Source organism: Aphelocoma coerulescens, chromosome 1A (genome assembly GCF_041296385.1).
Source record: "Aphelocoma coerulescens isolate FSJ_1873_10779 chromosome 1A, UR_Acoe_1.0, whole genome shotgun sequence".
NCBI classification, from domain to species: domain Eukaryota; kingdom Metazoa; phylum Chordata; class Aves; order Passeriformes; family Corvidae; genus Aphelocoma; species Aphelocoma coerulescens.
In genome coordinates, this window is record NC_091014.1 from 79,701,859 (window position 1) to 79,717,359 (window position 15,501).

Genomic DNA, 15,501 nt, shown 5'->3' on the forward strand with positions numbered 1-15,501 from the left:
ATCGAGCGATGGCAAAGCAATTTCCCACCACCCAATCCTATCGATAGATGCAATTTCCCTGGAGGGTGAGGGTGTGTGAAACTCGATTGCTGCAGACGAGGGCTGGTTCTGGGTGTGTGCACCACACAGCCAAGCAGCAGCAAGGCTGCAGGCTGGAGATATTTCCCCTCACAGTGGAGGCTCCATCCCTTCCGATGCAGTAATAAATGAGGTTGCCCCTGTGTGGCACTTCACAGAGGAGCCAGGCCTTTGCTCTTCCTTATCTCCAAGGCCTGTGTCCTTATCATGATGGAACACCTGTGGTAGACAGTGGTTATACTGCCTCTGTCAGTAACCCTCATTTCCATCTCATACTGTCCTCTTTTTCCTCCGCATCTCTCACACTTTTCCCACACCCCTGAGCTTTTGAGGTCAAACACAGCTGTGCAATAAGGCTTCTCCCCGTGGGAAAGCATGGCCATACTGTTCTATTGGGAAGTGGCATAAGCTCCATCAGTATAACTGTATTTATGCTGATTTAAAGCATCTACCTCAGAGCTTTTATTAGCATAAGCCTCTTAATAAAGAGGGAAAAAAAATCATAAGAGCTACACCAATGATGTAACTAGACCTAGGGACACATTTACTTTAAAGTTAGGTTGGTTTCACAGAGTATGTGATTTCAGTTAAATCTTCCAAAATATGTGAAGACACTTCTATTTATGTTCCATTCACACTAATTTTAATTTATATTAAGTCCATCAGGATCAAGTTTGAGCTAAGCTGAACATGGCATTACTGTTCACACTGTTTTTGATGGATTAGAAGCAATAGAGTTAAATCTTTCCAATCCCTTGTGAGTCTCTTGCAGTTTCACTGACAGAAAGATGATCAGGTTGTTTTAACTACATTTATCAAAACAGCCTGCAGGCGCAGGCACAGGCACACTTTCATCAATGTGACTATGTCCACTTATTACCCAAATGGACTTTAAGCTGGAGTAATCATGCTTCAAAGTGGGCTGCTCTGGTTTAATTTAGCCTAATTTGTTTTGATTTAGATGGGCAACACTGGTTGGGTAGACACAACCTAAGAGAACACCCTGCAGTGGGTAGGTACGGCTGTTACACAAGTCCTGCCAGGAATCCTTGCTGCAGAAATCCCGTGGCTGGTGTCCATGGTAGCTCTCACTTTCTGGTTCCCAGGGCCTTGTGCTCCTTGATGCTGTGCTGGGCATGTCACAGGGACAGAGACACCCAGTGTCGCTCAAACACCCCTGTGGCAGGGAAGATAGCTGGGGAGAAGGGGGTGAGGGGAGACTCTGCCACATTTAAAATCTGCTCCCAAATCACACCAGGGACACCGGTGGTACGTGGCCCCTGGGGCCACCCAGGAACCTCCATGTCCCTGTGTCACCTGGACCACAGGCATGCTCGCACTCTGGGGACTCCAGCCTTTGGAACATGTCTGGAGAAAGCTGAAAGCAGGTGCCTTACTCTCACCAGTACTTCGAGACTCACCAGCAATCAGCTTGGGAGCTTGCTGGCAGCTGCTGGGAGGTGGGTACTGGTGATTAGACCTCATGCTTTGGAAGGGCAACTCAGGTCTGGCTTTGCCCAGCGGGAAACTGAATCTGCATCGCAGTGAGATGCTGCAGGTGTCAGCCCTACCAGAAGAGTGGGCTGGGCTACCCACAGGAACCACCTCAAGCACCACCTCCAGCTGTGCTGTGCCTGGGAAAGGAGATGTGACGGTGCAGGGGGCTGAGCTTTCACTGTGCTGTAGCTGCCAACAAAAGCCACAGACACGATAATGTGTGGGGCAGTGTGCTTCTCTTCTCTCAGAAACATCTGTGTATACAGCCTTATTTATTTCAGTCAAATGGAAAAAATGGTCACACACCTGGAAATACTTTACCCACACGAACTGGAGGTGAAGGCTCTTCATCGAAAGAAAGAATATGGAAAATTACATGGAGACATCTTTAAATGCATGGATTTTATTTTAGTGGCCTTTTCTTTCTCTGCTACCCAATATCCCCCTCCTCCCATAAGACATCTCAGGACTTGTCAGATTGATCTTCTTCATTTTGTGCTGGGCAACTCTTGGTCCTTCAGGTCTTTCCTGCTGACCGAAATCTCAGTGCTGACAAATCTTTAGCAGAGGAAGTTTTTCTCCCAGGTGTTTCTCAACCACATGAATTATGGTAAGGTGCACAGGACAAACAACACAAAAACCACTGAGCTTAACAGAACTGGGCTGTTTCACAGCTGACAAAGTCTTACTGCCAGAATATCCAGTGACATTATCTCACTAGTTCTCCCTGTCTCCAGAGTATTCCAGGGGAAAGAAAATGAATAGGCATGCACTGACAAAAGCACTCCAACCCAATCTGTTTTTCTTTGGCAGGTCACTTTTCATCTCCTCCAGTGGTGGAAATTCCTTTTCTTTTCTTGTATTTATTTTCAGTTTTTTTCTTGCCATATTTCTTTTACATTTTTATTCCTTCCCCGTGTTCTGTTTTGTTTGTGCTGTTGACAGCAGGAGAGATTTAAAAATGCCCAGTCTTTGAAACAAGTCATCTCCAGATGAAATTGTTCCTAAGGGCTCCTAGCAGCTTGCAGGGACAAGTGGCATAAATGCAGATTTAATACCAGTGGCTGAAGGTAATTGTAAATAAAAGTACTATCTGTGAAAAGTATTTGACGGGTTTCCAGGGAAAGGATATTTCAAAGAAGCTGTGTGCCCTGGAAACATGGCTGGCAGCCTGTGGAGAGCTGTAAGTGTGGGGGGCAAGACCTTTCCCCGTGCCATAGGACTGGCTCATCCCAGCTTGACCAGGAATGCCCAAGATGGGGAGTAGCAGAGATTCTGGCAGTTTTCCTGGGGAGAAGAGGTCAGTGAGGCTGGCAGGTGATTATGGTGTGGTCACCAGTCCAGACACTGGTGACAAAGAAACTCTGGACACCACAAGGGGGGTTTTCAACAGGCCACCTGGGATGGGAGTTACATACAGCATCTGTGAGTGAACGCTGGGAGGAATGAGCACAGGAACTGTCCTGCCTTACCTACCCTGCTCTCACACATTTTCCCTGTCTATTCCCTACCGGCCACCCTTTAGGATAGGATGGCCTGGGTGTCAGGAGTCAGACCAGACCTGAGCTCTGAGCCTGCTCAGAGAGGAAAGAGGCCAGCCAGCTTGGCCCCCACTGCAGGTTGGCAGGATTGCTGAGGTTGCAGAGGAGGAGGCCATGCCTTAGACTGGGCTCAAAAAAGCAGTGCCTGCCAGCCCTGCTGTGCTGGCCAGCTTTGCTTCTCTTTGGAGGTGGTGGACTTGGTGGGTTAGTCAGAGCCAGGCAGCCTCATATCTCATAACAGCTCTTTTCAGTGAGTGCAGCCCTATTCCTCTTTGCAAATTATCCCTGAGTGATTATACTTCTGCTTATTTTGCAATGATTGTGTTAATGATTTCTGCAAATGGATTTTAAACTAAGAGATGTCTAGCCTGATTATTTGGCTGCTTTCACCACTGTCATCACATCTAGTAGCTGTTATTCAGAAAACACTCTTTGCACTTGTGTTTACTCACACAGATTATATGGTGGGGTTGGGCTCTTTTGCTGGATATTTCCCAAGCCACCAAAAGCTTTGGAGGTGGCAGCCCAAATGCTTTGAATGCAAATACTGAAGCCAGTGAGTATTTGTCTATCAGCCAGGCTCTCATTTTCTGAGAACACACTGGTGAATCAAAATTTAGTCTCATGAACGTTTATGGAAAACAACCAAGAGAGCAGCTCCAAATCCCATCTTTTCAAATGAATTCTGCTTCTCTTCTAAGGCATGTTCCCAAGTTCATTTGGGCTTACCAGTCCATGTCTAGTTCTTGCCAAGTATGAAATATCTATGTACTCTCTCCTTTTCTTCATCCCACTTCCCTTTTTTCGGGAAAAGCAGGCATTGCTCAGACTGATGGTAAGAGACCTTCTTTCTCTCCAGCACCTTTGATACTCACAGCCTGCTTCTGCCTCTAACTACCACAACAAATGTGATACGAAAACACTTGTGGCTTTCAAATTCAGTTTTTATCCCTTCAGTGGAAATGGTCACTTTCTGGCCTGTTTTCTTTCCAGACCAGAAGTGCACGAGGTGGGGAGATGGTTTGCTGTGCTTCCAGTGAAAGGAGTCTGCCTATGGCACCTGGTGTTTCCAGCAGACCCACTGCAGTTCTCAGGTGTTCCTCAGCCAGGACTCTGTGGAGAGCTGTGAAAACACATTTAACACAGCCTGCTTCCCTCAGGCCTGAGATCTCCACCTGCCCTGCAAGCAAATTGCTAATGTCGCTCTCTGTCTTTTTATTTTAGGAGGTGTCACATCAGCAATTGGGTTTGAGGAGAGATTGAAGACTGAGAGAGACCAGTGATGGATGGGCTAATGCCAGACTCAGAAAAGGGTGAGCTACAATATCTTGATAGCTGAAGTTCCACTCTTTTTGACAAAAGGAGGCCAGGGGCTTTGTTGCTGGCTCCCCTCTGAAACTACCTGCAGGTACCTGCTTTAATTTGGTTGGTTTGGCCAAAGCAAATCTGACCCAGTAACACAACATTACCTTCAAAAAGCCCTCACCCGGCTTGGGCTCCGTGGCAACTGCAAAGCAAGCTCGGCAGACAAGGGAGAGCTGAGCCTCCTACAGGCTCCAGCACATCCAGGGCAGTGTCTGCACACTTCCCAGGAGACAGGGAAGCGTGCCTCTGCCAGCTCTGCTTTCACCAAGACTTGCATCACAGGATCATAGAATGGTTTGGGCTGGAAAGGACCTTAAAGATCTTCTAGCTCCAACCCCACTGCCACAGGAAAAGCTCTCCAAGACACTGTGAGCCTTAGTTCATCAGGCAGGGATTTGATCTTGCTCCTGCAGGACTCAGCTGGCAGCAATTCCAGCAGTGCTGCATGGCGTGGTGGGCGATAATGATTTCCCTGCTGTGCACTGCATGCTCCCTGTGCTTGCAGGCCTGGGCAGTGCAGGCTGTGCTCAATTGCAGAGATACAGGATGGGTTTCCTAGGGAGCAAAGGCAGCACATTTTCACTGGCTGATTTTTTATCCTAGCTAAGAGCCTAAAGGAAAGATTCCTGAGACAGATGTAGTTTACTTCTCTTTTAACTTCCTTAACTGCTAAATACGAGGTACTCAAACTCCCAGAGTGGTGTGGAGGACACACACTCCCTGAGAGGGATGAGGGTGCTCTGTCAGACCCATAGCTTTCTTCCAGAAGGGATTGCCACTCACTGCATTTGCTTCAGCTCAGACAGGATGCCTTTTTGACAGGATGCCTCCAGCCTGTGTGCTGGAGAGCCACTCAGCTCTCAAAGCCCCCTGGGTTTACCCAGTAGAAATAATTTTCTTTCTCCATTTTCCTTCTTTCCAGCCTCTCTGGCACCACTGTCTTTCTCCTTTAATGGCCAAAAAAGCCTGATGGGGGTCTTACTGCTTCCTCCAATCTCCTCTAGTGACCACTTAGTCTGAAATGTGATCTTTAAACACAGCCTGTTGGCAGGATAATAGCACAGATGTAGGTGGCACCACAAGCAGCAACCTCAACAAAGCTCTGAGGCAGTGTGTTTTCCCTCCCCTCTGTATGGGGCAAGGGCTTTGGCTCATGAGCTGTGTCAGGGTTAGCTGTGATGGGTTACAGTGTGATTGCCTGCTCTAAGGCACAGGGGAACCTTTAAAGAAGGTGAGTTTTGATAGCAAGGAATAAAAATGTGGTGTTACCTTGGTACCCTCAGTGCACCTGAGCCTCCATGCAGCTGGTGCACTGTCATGAATGGGGTGAAGCCAGCCCTTGCTTGTGTGTGGGGGCAGAAGGGGAGTCAGGGCACTGTGTTGTCTCCTCAGCAGTGAAAGCCACGAAATGTACTTTTGTCACTATTTTGAGCACCCCTAGCTCTGCTTTAACACAAAGAGAGGAGCTGGTGAAGTGCTAAGGTGTCATCTCTGAGAACTTTGTTTTAACTCACTTGGGCTCCTTCCCCTGCCTCTCTGTCAATGCTGCCTCTAACGAGGTGATGCTCATGGCGTCAGCAGCTCCCCCATGCTGCTTTTGAGAGTGACTTCTCTCTACTCCCAGTGGATGGAAATTATCTTGGGCCCCAGAAAGGAAAAGGAAAGAGAAATAAAGGTTCCACACAAACTGTTTTAGAGCCAATGACAAGATTTACACACTAAGCAACTGCTTATTCACATGTGGCTCCTTTCCTTGGCTGATGGTTGGTACCTGCCACTTCAAACAAGAAGTATCCACTTTCCTGTGGCTGCCCTCTCCACCCCATAAGCCTGACCCATAGCCAGTAATGCACTTGATCCTTGCAGGAGCTAACAAATCCTTGCAGGAACTGCTGCAGCAATATGGGTTCAACCAACCCCTCACAGCCCACTTGCCTGTTGTCTCCCCCTTCTTTGGCATCAGGCCCTTTCACTTTGTCCTCCCTCGTGCCCATGCCCTTGGAGCCTCTTCTCTCCCAGCGAGCATGATTTTCCAGGGGCTGTGGGACCCCCCCGCCCCACACCCACGACATGCAGGGTGTTGATTTGACTGGACATGAGCTCAAAGCTCATTAAGGACTTGTCGATACTGCAATGAGAAGCAGTGTGGGGTGAGGCAGGGAGAGAAGGGCCCTGTGGCAGGAAGGGCTCACAGCTCCCCTCTGCCTGTGGGAGCAGGTCCGTATGTACGTCCCTGGGCTGGTGTGTCTGTGAGCAGCTCTGCGCGCCCCAAGGACCCGCCACCGGCTGGCACCGTGAGGCAGGTGAGTCCACTGGGACTGCAGTGTGTGGTCTGGGGGTGTGAGCACTGGGGGCGGAGAAGGGCATGTCGAAGCAGTGGTGGCAAAGAGCCACCTGCCTGCACAAGCATCCCTGGGCAAGAGCAGTGCAGGTGCTGAGCTCTCCTCATCCATGCTGGGTTGGATGTGGGGCTGAGTGGCACAACACCCTGAGGACAAGGCAGGATGCAGGATTGTTTCTGTCTTCCAAAAGGTGATGGAGAGCTGAGCAAACAAGGACAGCCCTGCCTGGTGCTCAGTTGGAGCAGTGTGAAGCAGAGCAGGTTTAGCACAGCTTTACCCATAGCTGCACCACTGCAATGCCTAAATTTCTTCTGTCAGTTGCCATTGCCATGGCAATATCCTCTTGGTCAAGAAAGACACCAGTTGCTGGGACGGCAGCCCTTTCCCGTCTATCACTCCCATGCAGAGCTAACTCAATTCCCCTTGGTGTTAACAGGCAGGTACAGCAACCATCTTCCAAAACCTGCTCACTGAGCAAATCCTGGGCTGGAGAGGGTGGAAAAGAGGGGCATGAACCATCTCTCCCCCATGCTGCAGTGGGGGTGGCTGGGAAGGATCTGCAGGCACTGCTCCCTGCCCTCCTGCGTGAGCAACCTCCTGCTTCCATCCAGGGAGCTGGCACTACCAGGCAGAGCAAGAGGGGAGATGACTGTCCCAGAGCAGACCCGCAAATGGTACTGGGGTCCCAAATACTGGAAAGCTTCTCACAGTGCCTATGGGCTGGGGAAAAGTGTAGTGAGTGCAAATGACAGCTCAGTAAAGAGGCTCAGCACTTATGTGAAAACCTGGGGCAAGCTTCCCTGGGGAGGGTCTGCAGTGGGTAGGGCTCAGGGAATGGGTTAGGTGATACCCACACAAGAGGCATAGGCTCAGCTGCCCCTCCCTGGGGCTGGGATAGCCCTCCCCAGCCTTATATGTTTCAGCCCCAAGGATCAACTTGACACACAGTGTTCCAGGTTCTTGGTGCCCCTTCACAAAGGTCCTGCAAGCTCTGGTGGTCTGTGGCAGTGAACTCAGCTTCCTCGCCTGTACAGCTGCTGGGATGTTTCTGGGGTCTATGTCTGTGCCCTTCCTTCCTATCTATCTGCAAGAGACTTAGACCCTAAAGGAGGTGACTCTCTCCTTTGGTGAAGCCCTCCCCATCCCTTCTCTGTCTCCACAGCACTGGAGACCTGGACAAACTCACCCATCCCCTTCCTCCCTCCCCTCCTACCATCTCCCTGCTCTCTATCTCCCATGAGTGCTTCTTGGAGCTGCAGTCTGGATACCAAGACTCCTCAGTTTGCTGGTGACCTTGCTGTGATTCTGCCAGCACCTGGTAGAGACCTCCAGCACATTTCCAAGAAAAGCTCTGCGACAGTTCGGGATTTTGTTGTGTGGAGAACAAAAATCAGGCTGAAGACACGCAGCTGGAAATGCATTTTCATCTGAAGAAACTTAATGGGCACAAGGAACAAGCAACTAATGTCATTATACTGCAGGTGGACATGCCCATGACACTGAGTCCTGTTTGCTGGGGATAGAGCAAGCGGGTGTTCTGTCTGGCCCCTGTGGAGATGCTCATGTGGTAAAGGCTGTTCCTGGAGCCAGAGGGCCAGGGCCTGCACCCTGGTATGGACTGTGTGGGATGTGACTTGAGTCTTCAGCCAAGGCAACAGGAACAACAACCTTTCCTTCTTCTGCCTTATCTCCTGATCACAAGTGCTGGGGGAAGAGCTGCTCCTTCTGCACTGCTCTATCGAGCTTACCACAAGAAGTGAGGATAGGAGATAATAATGCCCAGCTAGTTGCAGGTGGATCCTGGACAGCAGGGAATGGTGCTCTGGGTAATGAGCATGCTTTCCAAGCTGTTTTGAGGAAAACCTCAGCCAAGGGGCTGGAGGCTACCAGTGCTCTTGCAAGGTTCCTGCAGAGGCAGCTGGCTCTGCTGTTCTCTATTTTCCACCCCAAAAAAAGCATATTAACAAAGGGAGCTGTGTGGCAGCCTGAGGGCTCTGGAACATGATTATCTCTCTGGGTTCGTGGAGAAGAGGAACAAAGAGTTTGGCATCTGAGAATGAACACAAATTTTCTCTTCAGCTTGGCCGTGCTGCAGCAGGAAAACAATATTGTGCTGTGCTTGGTGAGGCTCTAGTCTTTTTTTGGAGCTGGATACGTGTGCCAGAATGGTGACAGAAACATTCAGAGGCACTGTGTTCTGAATGAGGTGCTGGGTAGCTGCTGTGACCCTGTGCAGAAGGAGCAGGGGGAAAGTCTGTGATTCTCTCATCCTTCTCCCATCTACCTTCCTCTTTGTGCTTTCATCTGAATGCAGCAGCAGAGATTTGTTGAGGCAGTGTAGGGTTTTTACCTGCTCATCTTACTCCAAGGGCAGCAGGTGCTGGCTGGTGTGGAGTAGGCTGAACTTGTCTGTGCCCTGTGGATGGGTCATTTCCTAATCTGAGCTTCCCAGCCCCAGGAGACAGCCAGTCCTTTGCTCCTCTGCTACACAAGGTGAGCAGAAATTGCTCCCTGGCAATGCTGGACAGCTCAGAGCAGATGCTGGATCATTCCCATGCTTGTTTCTGCTCTTTCCTTCACAGTTTTTATTCCTTATTCATTTTTGTTATTTTTAAATTATGGGAACAAAGTCCAAGGTGACTTTCTCAAGTGCATGTCATCGCTTTCCTTTGTAACGCCAATTTTGCCCAATGTGCTCAGTTCAATGACTTCATTAAAAAAAACAAAAGGAGCAAAAACTAAAAACAAAACAAAACAAAAAAACCCCAACAAAACAACAAAAAAAAATCCACCAAAGCATACCAAGACAAATACAGCAAATAACCACTGACATCACTAGCAACATCTCTTGAGCTGCATCAAATCCAGCTTTATGTGTATGAAGTTATGATTTCTTCGCCCTCATGCACTGCACAGCCATGGCTTTTGCACAGCACTGGTGAGTCCTGGCAAGACAGGGCAGTTTACCCCTGGGAAGGCCAAAGTCTCACCCAGGATGTTGCTTCACATCAGGATTTAAGCTAAAATCTTGGTTCAGAGGCGTCGTTTCGGTGAGGTGGTGGCCAGTGAGCAGCAATTCGGGCTGCACTGACTGAGCTGTGACAGTGCAGCCTCTCTGGGGAAAAGAGAGAAGGGGCCAGTGCGGATGGCTGTCCACATCCTGGTGGCAGTGCCTGGACATCATGCAGGGCTGTCACGAACAGGCGCAGGAGCTATGAAGCAAGTGAGAAATTCCATCTGAAACTGCCCTCTCTGTGCCCATTCTAGGCACTTCTGCCACACTGATGTTCTCATTGAAGGCACTGGGAAGGTTTTTCCATTAGCCTCCCTGGAAAAGCAGGTCACCCCACCACCCCTCTTCTGGAGAAGCACTAACCTGAAGCTCTTCTCTCCCTCCATTCCCTGCTTCTCGAGGAACTTCTTTGAGAGCTGTGCTCTTTTTTCAAGCATGGGTGAAACTTGCCAGTTAACTCAAAAAGTAACTGGGGTTGGGATCAGATAGATGGGTCTTTGCAGAATAAAGCTGGGCTAAAAATGTCCATGTTGCTTCAGGCAGAGCAAAAGAATAACACAGCAAAACCACGTAAACTACCAACATCATGAAACTGGCATCCCAGCGTGACAGGTTGCACTATATAAGAAAAGGAAAAGGCTGTTAAATTTAATCAGCACATTTAAAATAAGCAGAAATAGGCCTTTAATCTTTTTAACGCGGTACTTTCACTGAGGAGGATGCAGACAGGGATGCCTTTAAGCAATTTGTCTGTCTTTCCCAATCTGGGAACGTGCAGTCTGCTCAGAGGAGGCCATGAGGGAGTGGGATATGGCCTGGCCTTGATCCTCACGCTGCTATGGTGGCTCAGACTGGGTCAGGACAGTCTCTTGGGGCCCAAAAAGAGTCCTGCCGTCTGTCTGCTTCCTGGGGAAGCTTCTCAGGGACCAGGATGAGTTTTAAGTGATAACATTAAAATGATTCAGATGGTGCATCATTTGCATCTTCCAAAAAAGGCACAAACCCCTGGCTCTCCTTAGGGACAGTGTAAGGTGGCCACAGACACGAAGGGGACAGCAGCAGTGGTGAGTGAAGCACAGCCTGCGGCCAGGAGCAGGATCTGACCCCACTTTCCCCCATGGGGTGAGGAGCCAGAGGAAATTCAAATGGGCACCTGGAGATGGGGAGGTTGTTGCCACAGCTGGCCCCATTCCTCCTGCACATATAACACAAAAATGGAGGTGCCCCTTGGCAAAGCGATCACATGGCAGGACGCAGCCAATCCCGGCAGCTCCAAAAACTTTTTTGGGCTGTGAGGTACTTCCATAGCCCTCCTGAGATCATGGCTGGGGGCTGCAAGATGTGTCCTGGTCTCATGTGAAAGTCCCATTAATTGATGGTTTATGAAATGTGGCTCATGCCCGATTGCCCTTTCTCATCTGGATAAGGTTGTGGCATCGTGCCAACCTCACCTGCCACATTATTAAGAGTGACATGGGCTGCTGGAGGATGAGGCACATTGGAGGCAGCTGCAGGTCAGAGCCGGGCGTCAGCAACCCAGATCTTATGCAAGAGGGATGAAAAGGGGGTGGAGCTGCAGGCCACCCAGCAGCTCCATCGCCCAGGAGAGCTGATTTACTTTTCTTTTACACCTTCTGTGAGTGCTGACTTCTCCAACCAAGCAATCACCTGTCTTCAGGGAAAGGGAGATGAAAGGTTGGGTGACTGCAGGGGCACCTCTTGGGCAGCACACAGCGACGGCTGTGAGCCAGCTGGACAGGACAGCAGTGCTCCAGCCCTGAGTGGGCTCCATGTGGGGCCAGCGCTACCAGAATCCTCAGGCTCCCACAGGGAGCTTTTGCCCAGACCCTCCAGCTTCCACGGGTGTGGGAAGCTCCAGCATCGGCTGCTGCTGCAGTGAGCAGAAAATCGACCGAGAGTCTGCTGTGCCCTGATTGGCCGGTCACGGCTCTAAACAAGACACACGAACCTTGGGGCTACTTTGCTGTCATTAAAATGGTGTGGATGGAAGGAAAAGTCTAATTGACTGAACAACAGCCTGCACTGTGTAATTAAATTAATTGTGGCTCTACCTGCATGGGTCAGAAGCGATTTGTGTGGCTGTTAAATTACCGACAAATAAGAGGCGGGGACATGTGTGAAAGTATTTCTTACATATGTTTTCATAGGTCATCTTGCTGATTCATTTTGGGCAATTTTATGCCTTTGAAATTTTTGATTTCTGTCAAATTTGAGGAGATTGTTAATATTTCATGCTGAAGCAGGGGAAACTAAAAAGTTCACTGTTGTTAGCAACGGTGTTTCAGGTGGCAGAGTTTCAAGTGGCAGCAATGCTTTCTCAGTGCTGTTTTCTTATTTGAAGTGAAATCCCTCAAAAAAAAGAAGAAGGTCTGTTTGCCAGACTGCACTTCAGCCTGGCTCTGCACCCACTGGGGCCAGGCAATTGTCTTTATTGACTTGAGCAGCAGAAGACCAGGCCTTCGACACAACTCGGTGAAACACAGGTAACTCCTTTACTGCCAGGTGTTTATGGCATTAGCTTATGGCATTGCTTGTAAAGCTCTGGCTTCAGAATATGGTGCATTTGGAAGAAGCTGAATGAGAAACCAGCTATAGTGTCATGTTGCAACTCTTTGACCTTGTCTTCAAGTCCTTGCAAAGCAGAGCCCACCTCCAGCTTGTAGCTCTGCTCTTATTGATTATCCTTTTGAGTCCTTCAGGCATTTTGCCGTGCCTAAAGCGCCGTGTGCTTTTCAGAACAAATAATCTGACATGACAGAGAGCTGCTGAACCGACTCTGCTCTCTCTGGGCTGTCAGCACAGGACAGAGCCCTGTGCTCATGCTGGAGGAGACCAATGTGGATAAGTTTGGACGGGCTGACATTTCGTCCCAGTAGGACCACTTGGTTCCAGCACGTGAGCAACACAGAAGTCAAACACTTGGCCTGGAGTGATGACTGATGCTTGTGTTTTTGCTGGTCAGGGCTATGTGTCTGGGGAAGGACATAGCACAGCCGGGCTGTGGGACATGCATGAGCCCTTCTGCCCTAATCATCCATCACTGTAGAGAGACAGGATTGTAGGTGGGCTGAATCCTCAGTGGGATCATCTTGCCTATTTTTCTGTTTCTTGACTGTGGAGAAACCTCCATAAATCTAGCTTGTCCTTTCTGAGCTGGAGATGAAGGACCTCACTTTTCAGGTAAGAAGAAATTGCCAGTGTGGTCTGCTGCTCCTTTATCATCTTACCCCAGGTATATGAAATATGATGTGTGACCATCCAGCTGCAGTATCACTCCAGAACTGTGGCAACAGGAACAGGGAAAAGAGCACAGGGAGAGCAGGATATATAAATACTTTTTAAAGACAGCAGCTTACCTACTGTTTTTTGTCTACAGAAAAAAAGAAGTTAGTCCAAATGGCTTCTGCTGAGTCCAATTTGTTATGTCTCCAGGCATAGCTAATTATCCTGACTTAGCCCAGCTCTGACTTCTTCCCAAGGGTTTTGGTACTATTTCTTCTATTCTGATTTATAAATTGTCTTTATCTTAGTTTCCTTCTGCATGTTCTGTATAATCTTTTTCTCCCTGCCTCGGTGAGGAGCCAGGAGCTGGTGTGACAGTGCTATCACAAGGTGTAGGATGGAAATGGGATCTGTCAACCAAAACCTTTGCTCTGAGTGTCTTGCAATGGTCTCTTCTGGCATCTGCCTCATGGGCTATGTGAAATGGTCTCTTCTCCCCAGAAACCATTTTTATGGTGCCACTTACTGCTGGGCTTACCGCAACCATCCTTGGGCTAGAGGAGTTGTGAGGCTCAGCGTGGGCTCCATAGCTCAGAGGGTTTGGTTACACACTTCATCCCACAGCAAAGGGACTTCTGGCTTCTCCACTGATTTATCAGAAGGAATTACAGTTATTTCCTGGTTCAGCCATTCCCTTCGCAGTTGATAGAGTTTTCTCTAACCTCAGTGATGAATTCTGTGGGGAAACAAAATTCACCTGCTGTAACCATGGGATGCCTACTGTAGTACGCAGGAGTCAATACTGCCATTGAGCCTGGACTTGGGAGAGCATGTCTGTCCAGGATACTCTAGAAACACCAGTTAATGAGTCCCCCAAGCATCCATGGGACAAATGGGTATTCTTTGGCTAGGAGACTAGACTGCCAATAGTGAGAAGCTCAAGCAAGGTCAGCTTTAACTGCTAGAGCATGACACCTCTTTACAGCATTGATTCATTTCCTGATATACCCATTTTGGTTTTGTTTGTTTGTTTGTTTTCCAATGTTTGCATCTATGAATGTTTTTGTCAACAGATGTCTGGGAGATTGTAGCACTGATCACCCTCAGGGCCCCTGGTGAGGATTAAATTTGTCTCTGCAAATGGGCTGGGAAGTGGGTAAGAGCAAGCCCCATGCTGGCTGAGGGCAGATGCTGAGGGGAGAGAATAAAACCAGAAAAAGCAGGGAGTGTTATTTCCTTGGAAGAATCCCTCAACCTCCAACAACTTCCAGCTCAGGGTTTTGCAGAATTGCAGTAGTAGCTCCTGGTGGATTTTCCTTCCATTATTTACCTCCTTAATTTCCTTTTCTGAAGTCATAAGCTCTTGGCATCCAGCATATCCTGCAGTGGGGAGTCTTGCTCCATAGCTGCACATTTTCTGGAATATCACCTCTTGCTCTTTTTGAACCTACCACCTGCTGGTCATGGTTTAATCCTGTGCAGTTCTTGCGTCAGAAGTGGTGAATACTTGTATTCTATGACACTGACACATTTATAGGCCCCTGCCAGCTACCTCTTCCACAGAACAATGTATCCTGTTTCATTTATACTCTCTTCACATGGAAGTTGCTCCACACTTTTAAGCAGCCTTTTGGCTCTCTTCCATGCCTTTTTCTGACTTTTCAGGAAGGGAGAACTGCACTTATTTTTCAAGACACAAGTGCAATATTGTTTTAGATACAGGTGTAGTAACATAGCCTGCTCTTGCTCACTTTCCAAATTGTTTTGGTGTGATGGTTATATACTTCTTTGGGCCTAAAATCAATGCAGGTATTAATTAAAATTTTTTGTCAGACTCATCCAATTAATCGTCAGGACTTTGGAGTCCTGGCTGAGTGGGATTTCAGTGGTTCACAGGCTGGCTCTAGGCACTAGTAAGCACCAGCTGAATACACATGCAACATGGTGCCCAGGGAGGAGCAGAGCAGAGCAGCGATTCCCTTGCCAGATGTTGCAGGTGCAGAGCTGTGAACACGGCTGTGTTGCTGCCGTGGTGAGGGATTAAGGCATGGGATTGCCAATTGGAGCACATCCATTGTGGAGGTGCCACTGCAAAGCTGTGCCTGGCTGGCTGGGCCACAGGAACTCTCAGATGGCTCTGTGGCTGCTGCACTCAGTTTGGGACCCCAGACCTGGGTGCTGTGGCACCTTCATCGTGCCCCCCTCCACTGTCACTCAGACGGGACAGATATATTTCTCTGCCTGGACTGCTCTGTGATGGGTCACCCACAACCTGTGGTTTCGCTGCATGCCTACTGGTCCCAGAGCTCTTCCTGCAGAGCCTTGGGATGAGAAGCAGGTAAGATGAGAGTTGAGGGATTTGTTACGTACTGGTAACAACCAAGTCTGATACATCACATTGACACAGGACACCTTCCTTCTC

General features: G+C 48.9%; 1 protein-coding gene across 5 annotated transcripts in view; it reads left to right on the forward strand.

Annotated features, from left to right (window-relative positions):
* The first annotated feature begins 4,344 nt into the window (after positions 1-4,344).
* LOC138104429 (sodium- and chloride-dependent GABA transporter 1-like) overlaps positions 4,345-15,501 on the forward strand; it is a 40,129-nt gene continuing 28,972 nt past the window's right edge. For 4 of the 5 annotated variants that reach the window (XR_011148062.1, XM_069003712.1, XM_069003714.1 and 1 more), the window contains exon 1: positions 12,591-15,417. The gene's annotated coding sequence lies outside the window, so the exon portion shown is untranslated. Of the gene's footprint in view, positions 4,430-12,590; positions 15,418-15,501 lie in introns of those variants that run through there. The other variant, XM_069003713.1, reaches the window with a different exon arrangement.